Source organism: Dendrobates tinctorius, unplaced genomic scaffold (assembly GCF_039654945.1).
Source record: "Dendrobates tinctorius isolate UK_male_01 unplaced genomic scaffold, ASM3965494v1 ptg000102l, whole genome shotgun sequence".
Classification (NCBI taxonomy): Eukaryota; Metazoa; Chordata; class Amphibia; order Anura; family Dendrobatidae; genus Dendrobates; species Dendrobates tinctorius.
The window spans coordinates 13107912-13120732 of NW_027361770.1; positions in this window are offsets into that span (position 1 = coordinate 13107912).

A 12821-nucleotide genomic window follows, 5' to 3' on the forward strand; every position below is an offset into this window, starting at 1 on the left:
TACGCCAAATGTGGTAATGGCAGGTACTCGGGATGCAGTGACGAGACGCAAGACGGATTGAACTTTAGGCAGTAACTTTTATAGATTGATGCCGGTAGGGCTATCCTAAGCAACCAAACAAAATAACAGAAATCGTCCTCGCAGGGACCCAATACAAGCGAACACTGGTAATGAGAACACGACTACTCCGGCAACGGCTGGTCACTATAGGGCCGTGGTATGGCCGACTACGGGTCCTTATTTATATTATGTCACTTATCCGTCCTGACGTCCCTCGGCGTCCTGGACGATGGTGTTTCAGTGTCGCAGCTGCTGGGCCCAGCTGCTGAAGATCTGGCATAGTCTTCGGGCGTTCCGGCACCCAGGCGAAGCAGGGACACAACAGGCCCTAGAAGAGTTCTTGGCGGAGTGTCCCCCAGCAAAGGCAGTGGAGTACCGCCTGGGAGTGGGAGAGTCGAGGCCGCAGCCCCCGAGCCGGGGTGGGCAGCGGCGGTGCTGAGTGGCGGTTGGTAGGCCACCGGCACTGCCAGCGGCTGCGCTAGGGAGCCCTCGGCAGGCGACGGCCCGGCCCTGGACTGGAGCGGGGCGGTGACGGCTGCAGGCGGCAATGGACAAGCTGCAGCCACGGTCGGGAGTGGAGCGGTAACGGCTGCGGGCAGCAGCGGGCAGGCCGCAGCCGCGAGCTGGAGAGAGGTGGCAACAGCCGAGGGTGGCTGCGAGCAGGCCGCAGTCGCCGGCTGGAGTGAGGCGGCAACGGCAGTGGGTGGCTGTGAGCAGGCCGCAGCCGCGAGCTGGACTGAGGCGGCGACGGCCGCGGGCTGGAGTGAAGCGGTGGTCTTCTGTCGGTCAGCTCGGCGACATCTCCGTGCAGTCCACCGTGAGTCTCCCTCCTGTTGCTGTCCTCTTCCCTGGTTACTGCTCGTGGTTCTGGCTCCCTGGCGCACCCACGGTCTCCTGCTCCTTCTCTCCTGTTCTGCTGACTCACTCTGACTGGCGTCCTCCGCCCCTTTTATATAGACTCCTCCCCCAACCGTCCTGTCAGTGTCAGCGGTCCATCTCCTAACTCTGCTCCCCGGAATCAAACCCCCTGGGAACCTAGATTACGGTCTCCTTGGTTCCGGCCCGGACACTCGGCAGGGGCCCTTCCTTCTACAGCTGTGTTATATACTATGTGGCTATGTTATATACTATGTGGCTGTGTTATATACTGTGTGGCTGTGTTATATACTATTGGGGGGTATATTATATTCTATGGGGGAGGCTGTGTTATATCCTATGGTGGGTATATTATACTGTATGGGGGAGGCTGTAGTATATATTATATGGCTGTGTTATATACTATGTGGCTGTGTTATATACTATCTGGCTGTGTTATATACTATTGGGAGGTACATTATATTCTATGGGGGAGGCTGTGTTATATACTATGGGGAGTATATTGTATTCTATGGAGAAAGCTGTGTTATATACTATGTGGTTGTGTTATATACTATGGGGTACATTATACATTATATTCTATGGGGAGGCTGTTATATACTATGGGGGGTACACTATACATTATATTCTATTGGTGAGGCTGTGTTATATACTATGGGGATACATTCTACATTTTATTCTATGGGGGAGACTGTTATATATATTATGGGGATACATTATATTCTATGGGGAGGTGGGCTGTATTATAATCTATGGGGGCTACATTATATTATATGGGGGGCTGTATTAGATTTTATGAGGGAGGATTGCATCATACTCTTTGATAGGGCTACATTATATTCTATGGGGAGGAGGGCTGTATCGTATTCTATTCGGGGCTACATTATATTCTATGGGGGGGCTGTATTATATTTATTATATTCTATGAGGGGTGATTGCAACACACTCTGAGGGGGCTATGTTGTATTCTATGGGAGGCTACATTATATTGTATGGAGGGGCTAGATTATATTGTATAGGGGCTTCATTATACTTTATGAGGGGCTACATTTTATTCTATGGAAGCTGCATTATACTATATGAGGAGGGCTACATTGTATTCTATAGAGGGGCTACATTATACTATATAAGGGTGCTGCATTATATTCTATGGAGGGGCTGCATTATCTTCTATGGGGGCTGCATTATACTATATGAGGGAGGCTGCATTATATTCTATGGGGGGTTACATTATATTCTGTGGTGTGGCTGCATTATACTCTGTGGGGTGGTTGCATTATACTATATGTGGACTGCATTGTACTGTATTGATGACTACGGGGAATACATTATACTATATGATGAACTATGGGGTGCAATATACTATGGGAAGTGAATTGTACTACATGGATGACTATGGCAGTGCATTATACTATATGGAGCACTATGAGGAGTGTATTATACTATATGGAGTACTGAGTAGTGTATTATACTATATGGAGGACTGAGTGTATTTTAACCCCTTCACCCCCAAGGGTGGTTTGCACGTTCATGACCGGGCCAATTTTTACAATTCTGACCACTGTCCCTTTATGAGGTTATAACTCTGGAACGCTTCAACGGATCTAGGCGATTCTGAGATTGTTTTCTCGTGACATATTGTACTTCACTTTAGTGGTAAAAAATTTTCGCTATAACTTGCGTTTATTTATGAAAAAAACAGAAATATGGCAAAAATTTTGAAAATTTTGCAATTTTCAAACTTTGAATTTGTATGCCCTTAAAACAGAGAAATATGTGACACAAAATAGTTACTAAATAACATTTCCCACATGTCTACTTTACATCAGCACAATTTGGGAAACAACATTTTTTTTTGTTAGGAAGTTATAAGGGTTAAAATTTGACAAGCGATTTCTAATTTTTACAACAAAACTTACAAAACCATTTTTTTTAGGGACCACCTCACATTTGAAGTCACTTTGAGGGGTCTATATGGCAGAAAATACCCAAAAGTGACACCATTCTAAAAACTGCACCCCTGAAGCTACTCAAAACTACATTCAAGAAGATTATTAACCCTTCAGGTGCTTCACAGGAGCAGAAGCAACGTGGAAGGAAAAAATGAACATTTAACTTTTTAGTCACAAAAATAATATTTTAGCAACAATTTTTTTATTTTCCCAAGGGTTACAGGAGAAATTGGACCCCAAATGTTGTTGTCAAATTTGTCCTGAGTACGCTGATACCCAATATGTGGGGGGAACCACTGTTTAGGCACATGGCAGGGCTCAGAAGGGAAGGAGCCCCGTTTGACTTTTTCAACCTAAAATTGGCTGGAATTGAGATCGGACGCCATGTCACGTTTGACGAGCGTCTGATGTGCCTAAACAGTGGAAACCCCCCACAAGTGACCCCATTTTGGAAACTAGACCCCCTAAGGAACTTATCTAGATGTGTGGTGAGCACTTTGAACCCCCAAGGGCTTCACAGAAGTTTATAACACCCGGGCGAGAAAATCTAAAATCCTGTTTTGTTCCCACATAAATGATCATTTAGTCCCCAATTTTTAATTTTCCCAAGAGTAACAGGAGAAATTGGACCCCAAAAGTTGTTGTTCAATTTGTCCTGAGTACCCTGATACCCCACATGTGGGAGAAAACTACTGTTTGGGCACACGTCAGGGCTCGAAAGGGAAGTAATGACGTTTTGGAAAGCAGACTTTGATGGAATGGTCTGCGGGCGTCATGTTCCATTTGCAGAGCCCTTGATGTTCCTAAACAGTAGAAACCCCCAATAAGTGACCCCATTTTGGAAACTAGACCCCCTAAGGAACTTATCTAGATGTGTGGTGAGCACTTTGAACCCCCAAGTGTTTCACTAAAGATTATAATGCCCAGGCGTGAAAATATAAAATCCTGTTTTGTTCCCACATAAATGATCATTTAGTCCCCAATTTTTAATTTTCCCAAGAGTAACAGGAGAAATTGGACCCCAAAAGTCGTTGTCCAATTTGTCCTGGGTACTCTGGTACCCCACATGTGGGAAAAAACTGTTTTGGCACACGTTGGGGCTCGAAAGGGAAGTAGTGTTGTTTTGGAATGCAGACTTTGATGGTCTGCTGGCGTCATGTTCCATTTGCAGAGTCCCTGATGTGCCTAAACAGGAAAAAAACCCACATATGACATCATTTTGGATACTAGACCCCCAATGAACAAATCTAGATGTGCCCCCAACTAATCTAATGTAAATTAGTAGTGCATGGAGGTGTGGTACAATTTGAAGCAATCCTTCATGCACAGGCCAGGTTTTTCGGGGCAGGTGTCGCACTGGTAAGTGGTGTCCCTGCGTATTCCTTTTTTGTAACACACTCGACACCTTTTTTGCGGCTTACCTTTTCTTGGGGTTGGCGGGACCACCCCCGGAAAATGCTGACCTGGGACAATACGAGCACCTTCAGCTCCTGAAGTACTGGGGCCCGCTCCTTCCTGAGCGCCAAACATCATGGCCTTAACCACTACCTCCTGGAAATGAAGGTACGCCGTATCGCTGGGGCATGCACATTGTGACAGCAGGAATGCGTTGAGCATTGCCATTTGGACGATGTGCACGGCCAGCTTTTTGTACCACACCTTGGCCTTCCTCAATGCATTGTACGGTTGGAGGAGTTGATCGGAGAGATCAACTCCCCCCATTTTTTTGTTGTACCCCACTACACATGTCGGTTTGAGGACCTGTGTAGAGGTACCCCGTACAGTGCAGAGGGTACTGCCATCACCGTGTATGGTGGTCAAGAGATGGACATCTCTCTTGTCCTTGTACTTGACCACCAGCAGGTGGTCGCTACATTGGGCTCTGCTCTCACCTTTTCGGAGCATCTGCCCAAGTAGCGTCTTCGGGAGGCCTCTCTGATTTTTGCGGACAGTACCGCAGGCTGCGGTACGTCGCTCAGAGAAGGATTTGTAGAGTGGGATGCTGGTATAAAAGTTATCAGTGTAGAGGTGATAACCTTTATCCAGCAGTGGGTGCACCAAATCCCACACAATTTTCCCACTCACTCCCAGGAAAGGAGGACACTCAGGGGGTTCAATCCGGGTGTCCTTCCCTTCGTAAACTCTAAACTTGTGGGTGTACCCTGAGGTACTCTCACACAACTTATAGAGTTTGATTCCGTACCTGGCCCTCTTACTGGGCAGGTATTGACGGAATCGCAGCCTTCCCTTGAAGTGAACCAAGGACTCATCCACACAGATGTCCCTTTGGGGCACGTACACTTCAGCAAACTTTTTGTTGAAGTGTTCGATGACCGGCCGAACTTTGAACAGACGGTCAAAGTTGGGGTCATCTTGTGCGGGACACGCTGCATTATCAGTATAATGCAGAAACTTGTGGATGGCCTCAAAACGCGTCCGGGCCATGACCATTCGGAACACTGGAGTGTTGTATAAAATATCAACACTCCAATATTGCCGAATTTCCGGCTTCTTCAGTATCCCCATATGGAGGACCAGGCCCCAAAACTGCGTCATTTCAACTGCGTCTACAGGAGACCAGTTTGAAAATGTTGAACGCGGGTTTTGCTCCAAAAATTGACGAGCGTACAAATTAGTTTGCTCCACCATGAGGTTAACAAAATCCTCAGAGAAAAAGACTTTGAAAAAGTCAATTTCTGTGAGGCCGGTGGTGTCAAACTTGATTCCTGATTCTGCCACAAAATCAGGAATCAGTGGCTCGTAATTTTCGGGGGGCGAGGTCCATACGGGGAACACTGGGTCAGCTGCGGGCATGGTGGGCGGATGAAGAGAGATTGGGCAGGGATCAACAGTTAGGGTTGTAGTTAGGTGGCACAAAGGGGGGTGAAAAAATGAAAAGCGGCAGGCACAAGCTTGGATAAGTGACGTGTGTCACTTATCCAACTTTTGCGGCTGCGGGATGTGTGTACGGAAGTGGCGCAAAGGGGGCTAAGGAAAAAAAAGCGAGCTCAAGTGTTGATCGGTGAACTGCATCACCAATCAACGCTCGGCAGCTGCGCACGGAGGTGGCGCAAAAGTGGGGTGGAGGGGGGTAAAAATAGGGGGAAGGGGGATGGGGGGATTGGGGTGGATGACGATAGATTGGGCAGGGATCAACAGTTAGGGTTGTAGTTAGGTGGCACAAAGGGGGGTGAAAAAAATGAAAAACGGCAGGCACAAGCTTGGATAAGTGACGTGTGTCACTTATCCAACTTTTGCGGCTGCGGAATGTGTGAATGGAAGTGGCGCAAAGGGGGCTAAGGAAAAAAAAGCGAGCGCGAGTGTTGATCGGTGAACTGCGTCACCGATCAACGCTCGCCGGCTGCGCACGGAGGTGGCGCAAAAGTGGGGTGGAGGGGGGTAAAAGGGGGGTGGAGGGGGGATGGGGGGATGAAGATAGATTGGGGGGGCGAAGATAGATTGGGCAGGGGATCAGGGATCAATTAACACTTACAATTGTAGTTTTCTTTCTTCTTCTTTCTTCTGCAGGGATTGTGATGCTACAAGCTGTGGCACCACAATACCCAGCACAGGAGCTCTTGCTGCGTCCGACCTCTCTGCAGGAATCCTCAGCTAGAGTGAGGACCCCTGCAGACAGGTCAGACAGGTCAGAGGCAGGTCAGGGGGCAGGTCACAGTGCGGTCACATCGCTGCTGTGACCTGTCATTGTGGGATCGAATGATTACATCGATCCCACCAATCCCTGATCTGCCTGGTGACCATGGCAACTGCCTAGAATCGGAGCTCACAGCTCCGATTACTAGGCAGGTCATGCCCAGGTCACCAGCAGGGCACAGAGCGGTCACATGGTGACTGCAGCTGTGCCCTGTGGTTGGCGCGATCGCCGATCTAATCGATCGCGCCAGCCAACTCCTGCAGGCCCTGCTGGGCCTGCATCAGGCTCCAGCACGATCGGTGCTAATATAGCACCGATCCTGGCCGGTACTGACAGGGCACAGCGGCGATATAGCGCCGCTGTGCACTGCGATTGGCGCGATCGATCAGATCGGCGATCGCACCAATCCGGGTGCTTTTTGCCGGTGCCTGGCGTTGCCAGGCACCGGCTCTAGGATCGAGTACATCGGTACTCGATCCCCGCCTAGGACATCATTGTTTCAGCCAAGCTGATTGGCTGAAACAATGAGAAACGCTGCGATTGGCTGTTCAGAATTGAACAGCCAATCACAGCGCTCTGGATGCCGGGGGGGCGGGATTGCAGCCCAGGATGCCGACGCCATCTTTTCTAAGGTGAGATGGCGTCGGAATTTTAATGCGATCACCGCGACTTTAGTCGCGGTATCGCATTAAAGAGCCCGACGTACTATCCCGTCCACGGTCATACGGGCCCGGGTACCGTGGACGGGATAGTACGTCGGATGTCAGGAAGGGGTTAATATATGGAGGGTTATGAGGAGTGTATTATACTATATGAAGACTATGAGGAGTGTATTATACTATATGGAGGACAGAAGAGTGTATTTTAATATATGGAGGACTATGAGGAGTGTATAATACTATATGAAGGACGGTGGGAAGTGTATAATACTATATGCAGGACTGAGGAGTGTATTTTAATATATGGAGGACTACATGGAGTGTATTACACTATATGGAGGACTATGGGGAGTGTATTATACTATATGGAGGACTATGAGGCAAATTATATTATATGGAGGACTATGGGGTGTGCATTTTACAATAAGGAGGACTGTGGTGCACATTACAATATATGGAGGACTATGGGGTGTACAATAATAGATAGAGGACTATAGGGTGTATTATACTAAACAAGCAAAATGCTGCATATTCATCGAGAGATTGGATTGTTTATGCCGGAACAAAAATCGGTGTAAACTGTAGATGTGCTGCTGATAACATGATACTGTATGATCTATTAGTGATCCATTAGTGATTGTTCTGTTCCCATCATTCTTTCTCAGGCTACTTTCACATTTGCGCCACTTTGCACAGCGTTTCGTGTGCTCATGAAACGCAAGGAAAAAATGCTTGCAAACGCATGTAAATGCAGCGATTTTTTTTTGACGCATCAGCGTGAGCATGATGACAAAAAACGCAGCGTTTGTATGCGTTTTCATGTGTTTTTACATGCGTTTGCGTTTTTTTCGGCGCATGCGTTCTCTAGGTGTCACATTTCACAGGAGGAAAATCCTTGAAAAATTCTTGAAACAAACTCCATCAATGGGACACCAGTGGGCGTGTGTCATGGGAATTCTTTATATATACCGTTTACAGCTGAATTCTTCAGATTTTGTTGCTTTTTCCTTTCTCAACATGGATCTGCGCTGGAAGAGTTTTCATTTCAACTTGGATCTGGACATTGCGCTGTCTCAGGCTTTTGCATTTGCTTGCCAGCAAGAAAGGGAGAGAGAGAGATAGCGAAGACGGCAGCAACGGCATTTGTGGATACATCTGATTATTGAACTCCGGGAGAGCCGTGGAGTGTACCACACCCTCTACAGCGAGCTCCAGGGAAACCCGGCGAAATTTAGTGACTATACCCGGATGTCCCAAGAAAGCTTCATGGATTTGCTTGCTCGTGTTCAAGAATCCATCCGGAGACAGGAGACACAGCTCCATCGTGCAATTCCTCCTGAGGAACGGCTCCTGGTCACGTTACGGTAAGTAATATTTAGAAACCAATGCCTGCATTTTTTTTTTTTGCCATGTACTTTTCCAAAGCATGCAGAATCATTGTTCTGCATTGTAGTAAACAAAAGCCTGCAGAATTATTGTTATGCCACATACTAATATTTTTTTATTTTAGTGTTTTAAAAAACCCTAGACATAAATATTAATTTTTGTTCTTTCTCACTATCTTCACTCCACTTCCAGTACCGGCTTGGAATCTCCACCTTGTCGGGAATAGTTGCCGACACCTGCCGGGCTTTGTGGGACATTCTCTGTCCAGGATTTTTGCCCCTGCCCACTGCGGAAAAGTGGATTGATATTGCCAAAAAATTCTGGACAGTCTGCAATTTCCCCAACTGTTTGGGAGTGGTAGATAGGAAGCACATCCGGATAATCAAACCCAAAAGAAGTGAATCTGAGTACTATAACTACAAAAAGTACTTTTCTGCAGTACTCATGGCCATTGCAGATGCAGACTTTCTGTTTGTTGCAGTGGACATTGGGGCATTTGGCCGGGGCAATGACCCATAGGCTTTTAAGAACTCGGACATGGGCCGGAGGTTGTATGGCAACCATTTTAATTTCCCCATGCCACGGCCCCTTCCCCACACCGAAGATCCGCCACAGCGATTTGTAATGGTTGGGGATGAGGCATTCCAAATGTGCCAAAACCTGCTGAAACTCTATTCCAGCCGGGACTTGGACCACACTAAAAAAATATTTAATTACAGACTGACCAGGGCCCGAAGAACTGTAGAGTGTGCTTTTGGGATTCTTGTCTCCAGATTACGCATTCTCGGCACAGCCTAATATTAATCTTAAACTGGAAATAGTGGATGAGGTGGTGAAGGCGTGCGTGGTTCTACACAATTTTATGATGGCTAAAGAGCACCCTAACTTTGAACTCAATGAACCAGCTGCAAACCCATTGCCTCAATTCACTCAGCACCCTCTCAGGTCATCAGTTGAAGTTGGCCAAATGAGGGACCAATATGTGGCCTACTTTATGTCTGATGTAGGACATGGAATGGCAAGATCAAATGGTGTAAAATTGTTTTCTTGTGTGTATGTTAATAAAAAACCTGTTTTGACACCTGTACCAAGTGCACTCTGTTTTTATACACTCCAATACAATAATCACCTGACCAGGTGTGCCAGAGAATTCAGGATGCTGTGTTTTGTGCATCATGAATTTACTACTACTCCTGATCAGGTGACTATACATACACACAAGTTGTATGACCTTTATTATCTCTCCAGTTTTTGTTCAATTTGCAGCGACGGTGGAGATAATACAACTAATATTTTTATCACCTGGCCTGATGTTACAAATAGTGATTTTGGGATGCAATAGTATCCTTCACTCTTTATGACAGCTGACCATGTGAGTATAAATATTAGTTGTATGATATCCACTGTTGCTTCAGCATGAACGCATACTGGAGAGATGATAAAGTTTATACAACTTCTACAATCCCCAGGCCTAGTGTCATGTTGAAGTGAGGATGCCCAAAAAAACGCATCCTGACTTCAGAATGTTATCACACCTGGGCAGGTGAATACACATATGAGTTAACTTCCAGGATCTCTCCAGTCTGCATGCAATAGATAATGCAGACTGAAGCGACGCTGCCGGTTAACTCATATGTGTATTCACCTGGCCAGATGTGATAGTTATGATACGAGGCCAGGGTATTGTAGATATGACGTATATTTTCTCCATCATCTCTTCAGTTTATTCACCACACACTGAATAGAGGATGTGGTTAATTACAAGGTATATCTAGAATCCACTGGCCTTGTGTCACAAAGAGTGAAATGATGATGGTAAAAACACCATCCTCAATTCACTCTTTATGATACCTGGCATGGTAAGAATAGATATGCCTTGCACTCAACACCATCCTCTATTCAGTCTGTGCAATATTAGCATACTGAAGAGACTGGTGGTGAAAATACAAGTCATATATTTGTGTTTTTGACTACACATATCTCCAGGACTGACACAAGAAACATGTGTCAGTAATGGAGCTATGTTGTGGCAAAAACACAAAGTGTACGGCGCAGTGTGTGTACGGCGCAGTGTGTGTAGGCGGCGAAAGACACATTAATCAAACAGTATTATGGTAAACCAGAAATTAACATTTATTTAAAAAAAAACACATTTTTTATTGGGAATGATGTTTGGGGGTGTGGAGAGATGAGGAAGGGGTTCTAGGGGAAGGGGCAACAAAAGTAGTGGGGGAAGGGAGCTCAGGGATGGAACTGGAGGCAGGGTGAGACACAGTGTGAGGACAGGGGGGTGGGACAGAGTTTTTGTTTTTTTGGGTTTCCAGTGTCCCAGTGTCTCCTGCCTGGACCTTCTGGCACTGTGTGACAGCCTTGAATTGCTTGACCACCTGGAGCTGGTGGACCTTGGGTGGGTTTCCACAAAAATGGAATGGGGGTCACCCCTCTGCTGCTCGGTGGTGACAGTGGCAGTGCTGGTCCATGCAGGAGTAGCATTGGTGGTGGTGGTGCTCCATGCAGGAGTAGCATTGGCGGTGGTGGTGCTCCATGCAGGAGGAGTGGTGGCGGTGGTGGTGCTCCATGCAGGAGGAGCGGTGGTGGTGGTGCTCCATGCAGGAGGAGCGGTGACCGTGGTGGTGCTCCATGCAGGAGGAGCGGTGACCGTGGTGGTGCTCCATGCAGGAGGAGAGGTGGCGGTGGTGGTGCTCCATGCAGGAGGAGCGGTGGCGGTGGTGGTGCTCCATGCAGGAGGAGCGGTGGCGGTGGCGGTGCTCCATGCAGGAGGAGCGGTGGTGGTGCTCCATGCAGGAGGAGCGGTGGCGGTGGTGGTGCTCCATGCAGGAGGAACGGTGGCGGTGGTGGTGCTCCGAGCAGGGGGAGTGGTGGTGGTGCTATGAGCAGGAGGAGTGGTGTAGGAGGCGGAGCTCCAAGCAGGAGGAGTGGTGGTGGCGGTGCTCCAAGCAGGAGGAGTGCTTGCGGCGGTGGTGCTTCAAGCAGGAGGAGTGGTGGCGGCGGTGCTCCAAGCAGGCGTGGTGGGCCACAGGAGCAGCGCTTACCATGGTGGTGGCAGTGGAGTGTCCAGCAGCACTCGGCCTTGGGGTGGTGTAGTGGTGTCCGGCTTGGCTTGGAATGCAGGTGGCCATGCAGTGGTATGCAGCAGAAGTCGGTAGTGAGGTGAAGCGAGTCAGTGGTGGCACAGTTGGAAATGACACTACTGACTGCTGCATGTACTGACTCTGCTGCACAGCCTGCAAGACAGCATTGTTGCAGGCCTGTATCACAGTCAGCTGGAGATCTGGACTAAGGTGTTCCGCCATGGCCCGTTCAATTTGGTGGAAAAAATGGTGCGCTGGTCTGTTGAGGTCGGCTTTCAGACGGTCAAGGCGACTGTCGACAGCCTGGAAGCGGTGTTCCATGAGGGTAAAACTGCTTTGTACTCTGTCTGACAGCGCCTTGAGGCCATTCTGAAGCCCGAGCTCAAGTGAAGGAACTCGGGCATGACATTCCTGTCCGAGGCCCTCTGCCGCTGGCGGGAAGTGCCCGCAAAGCCAGTGGCAGAGACCTGGGAAAGGGGAAGACCTGACATACCAGCTTCCTGGTCTCCAGCTGTCTGTGTTGCCAACCCGCAAGCTGCTTCCTGGCATTCGGATGGCTGGGACGAGACCGAGGTCGTTTGATGAAGGACCGCTCCAGGGACAGATTGCAGGGTGCTGCTCAAGGTGCTGTGAAAAGAAAAGAAAAACATTACTATCATGCATTTACAAGCGCCAACTGCTGTGGAATAGAAAAGCACAGAGTAAAAAACAATACAATACAACAAAATACTTACGCTCTGGTGGCAAGGACCGGTCTTAGGAATGCCAACGCCCGATGGTAGCGGTATTTTGTTCTGGTCCTTGCAGCAGCACCACTGCGACCCTGGCCCTCCTGACGAACATCCCTGTTGAAGCGGTGCTTCATCGAGTGCCAACGGGTTCTGACTTTGTTCACTTTGTTCACTGTGGGAAAAAGAAATAAAAAAAAATACAAAATGCACTGTAGGCCAGGATAACAGAAATGTGTGTGATGCTAGAAAATCACTAGCATCACACACACTTGTGTAATCCGTGCCAAGGTTACTGTGGCATCACACAGCAATACAAATTAGACAATGCACTGTTGGCCAGGATAACAGAAATGTGTGTGATGCTAGAAAATCACTAGCATCACACACACTTGTGTGATCCGTGCCAAGGT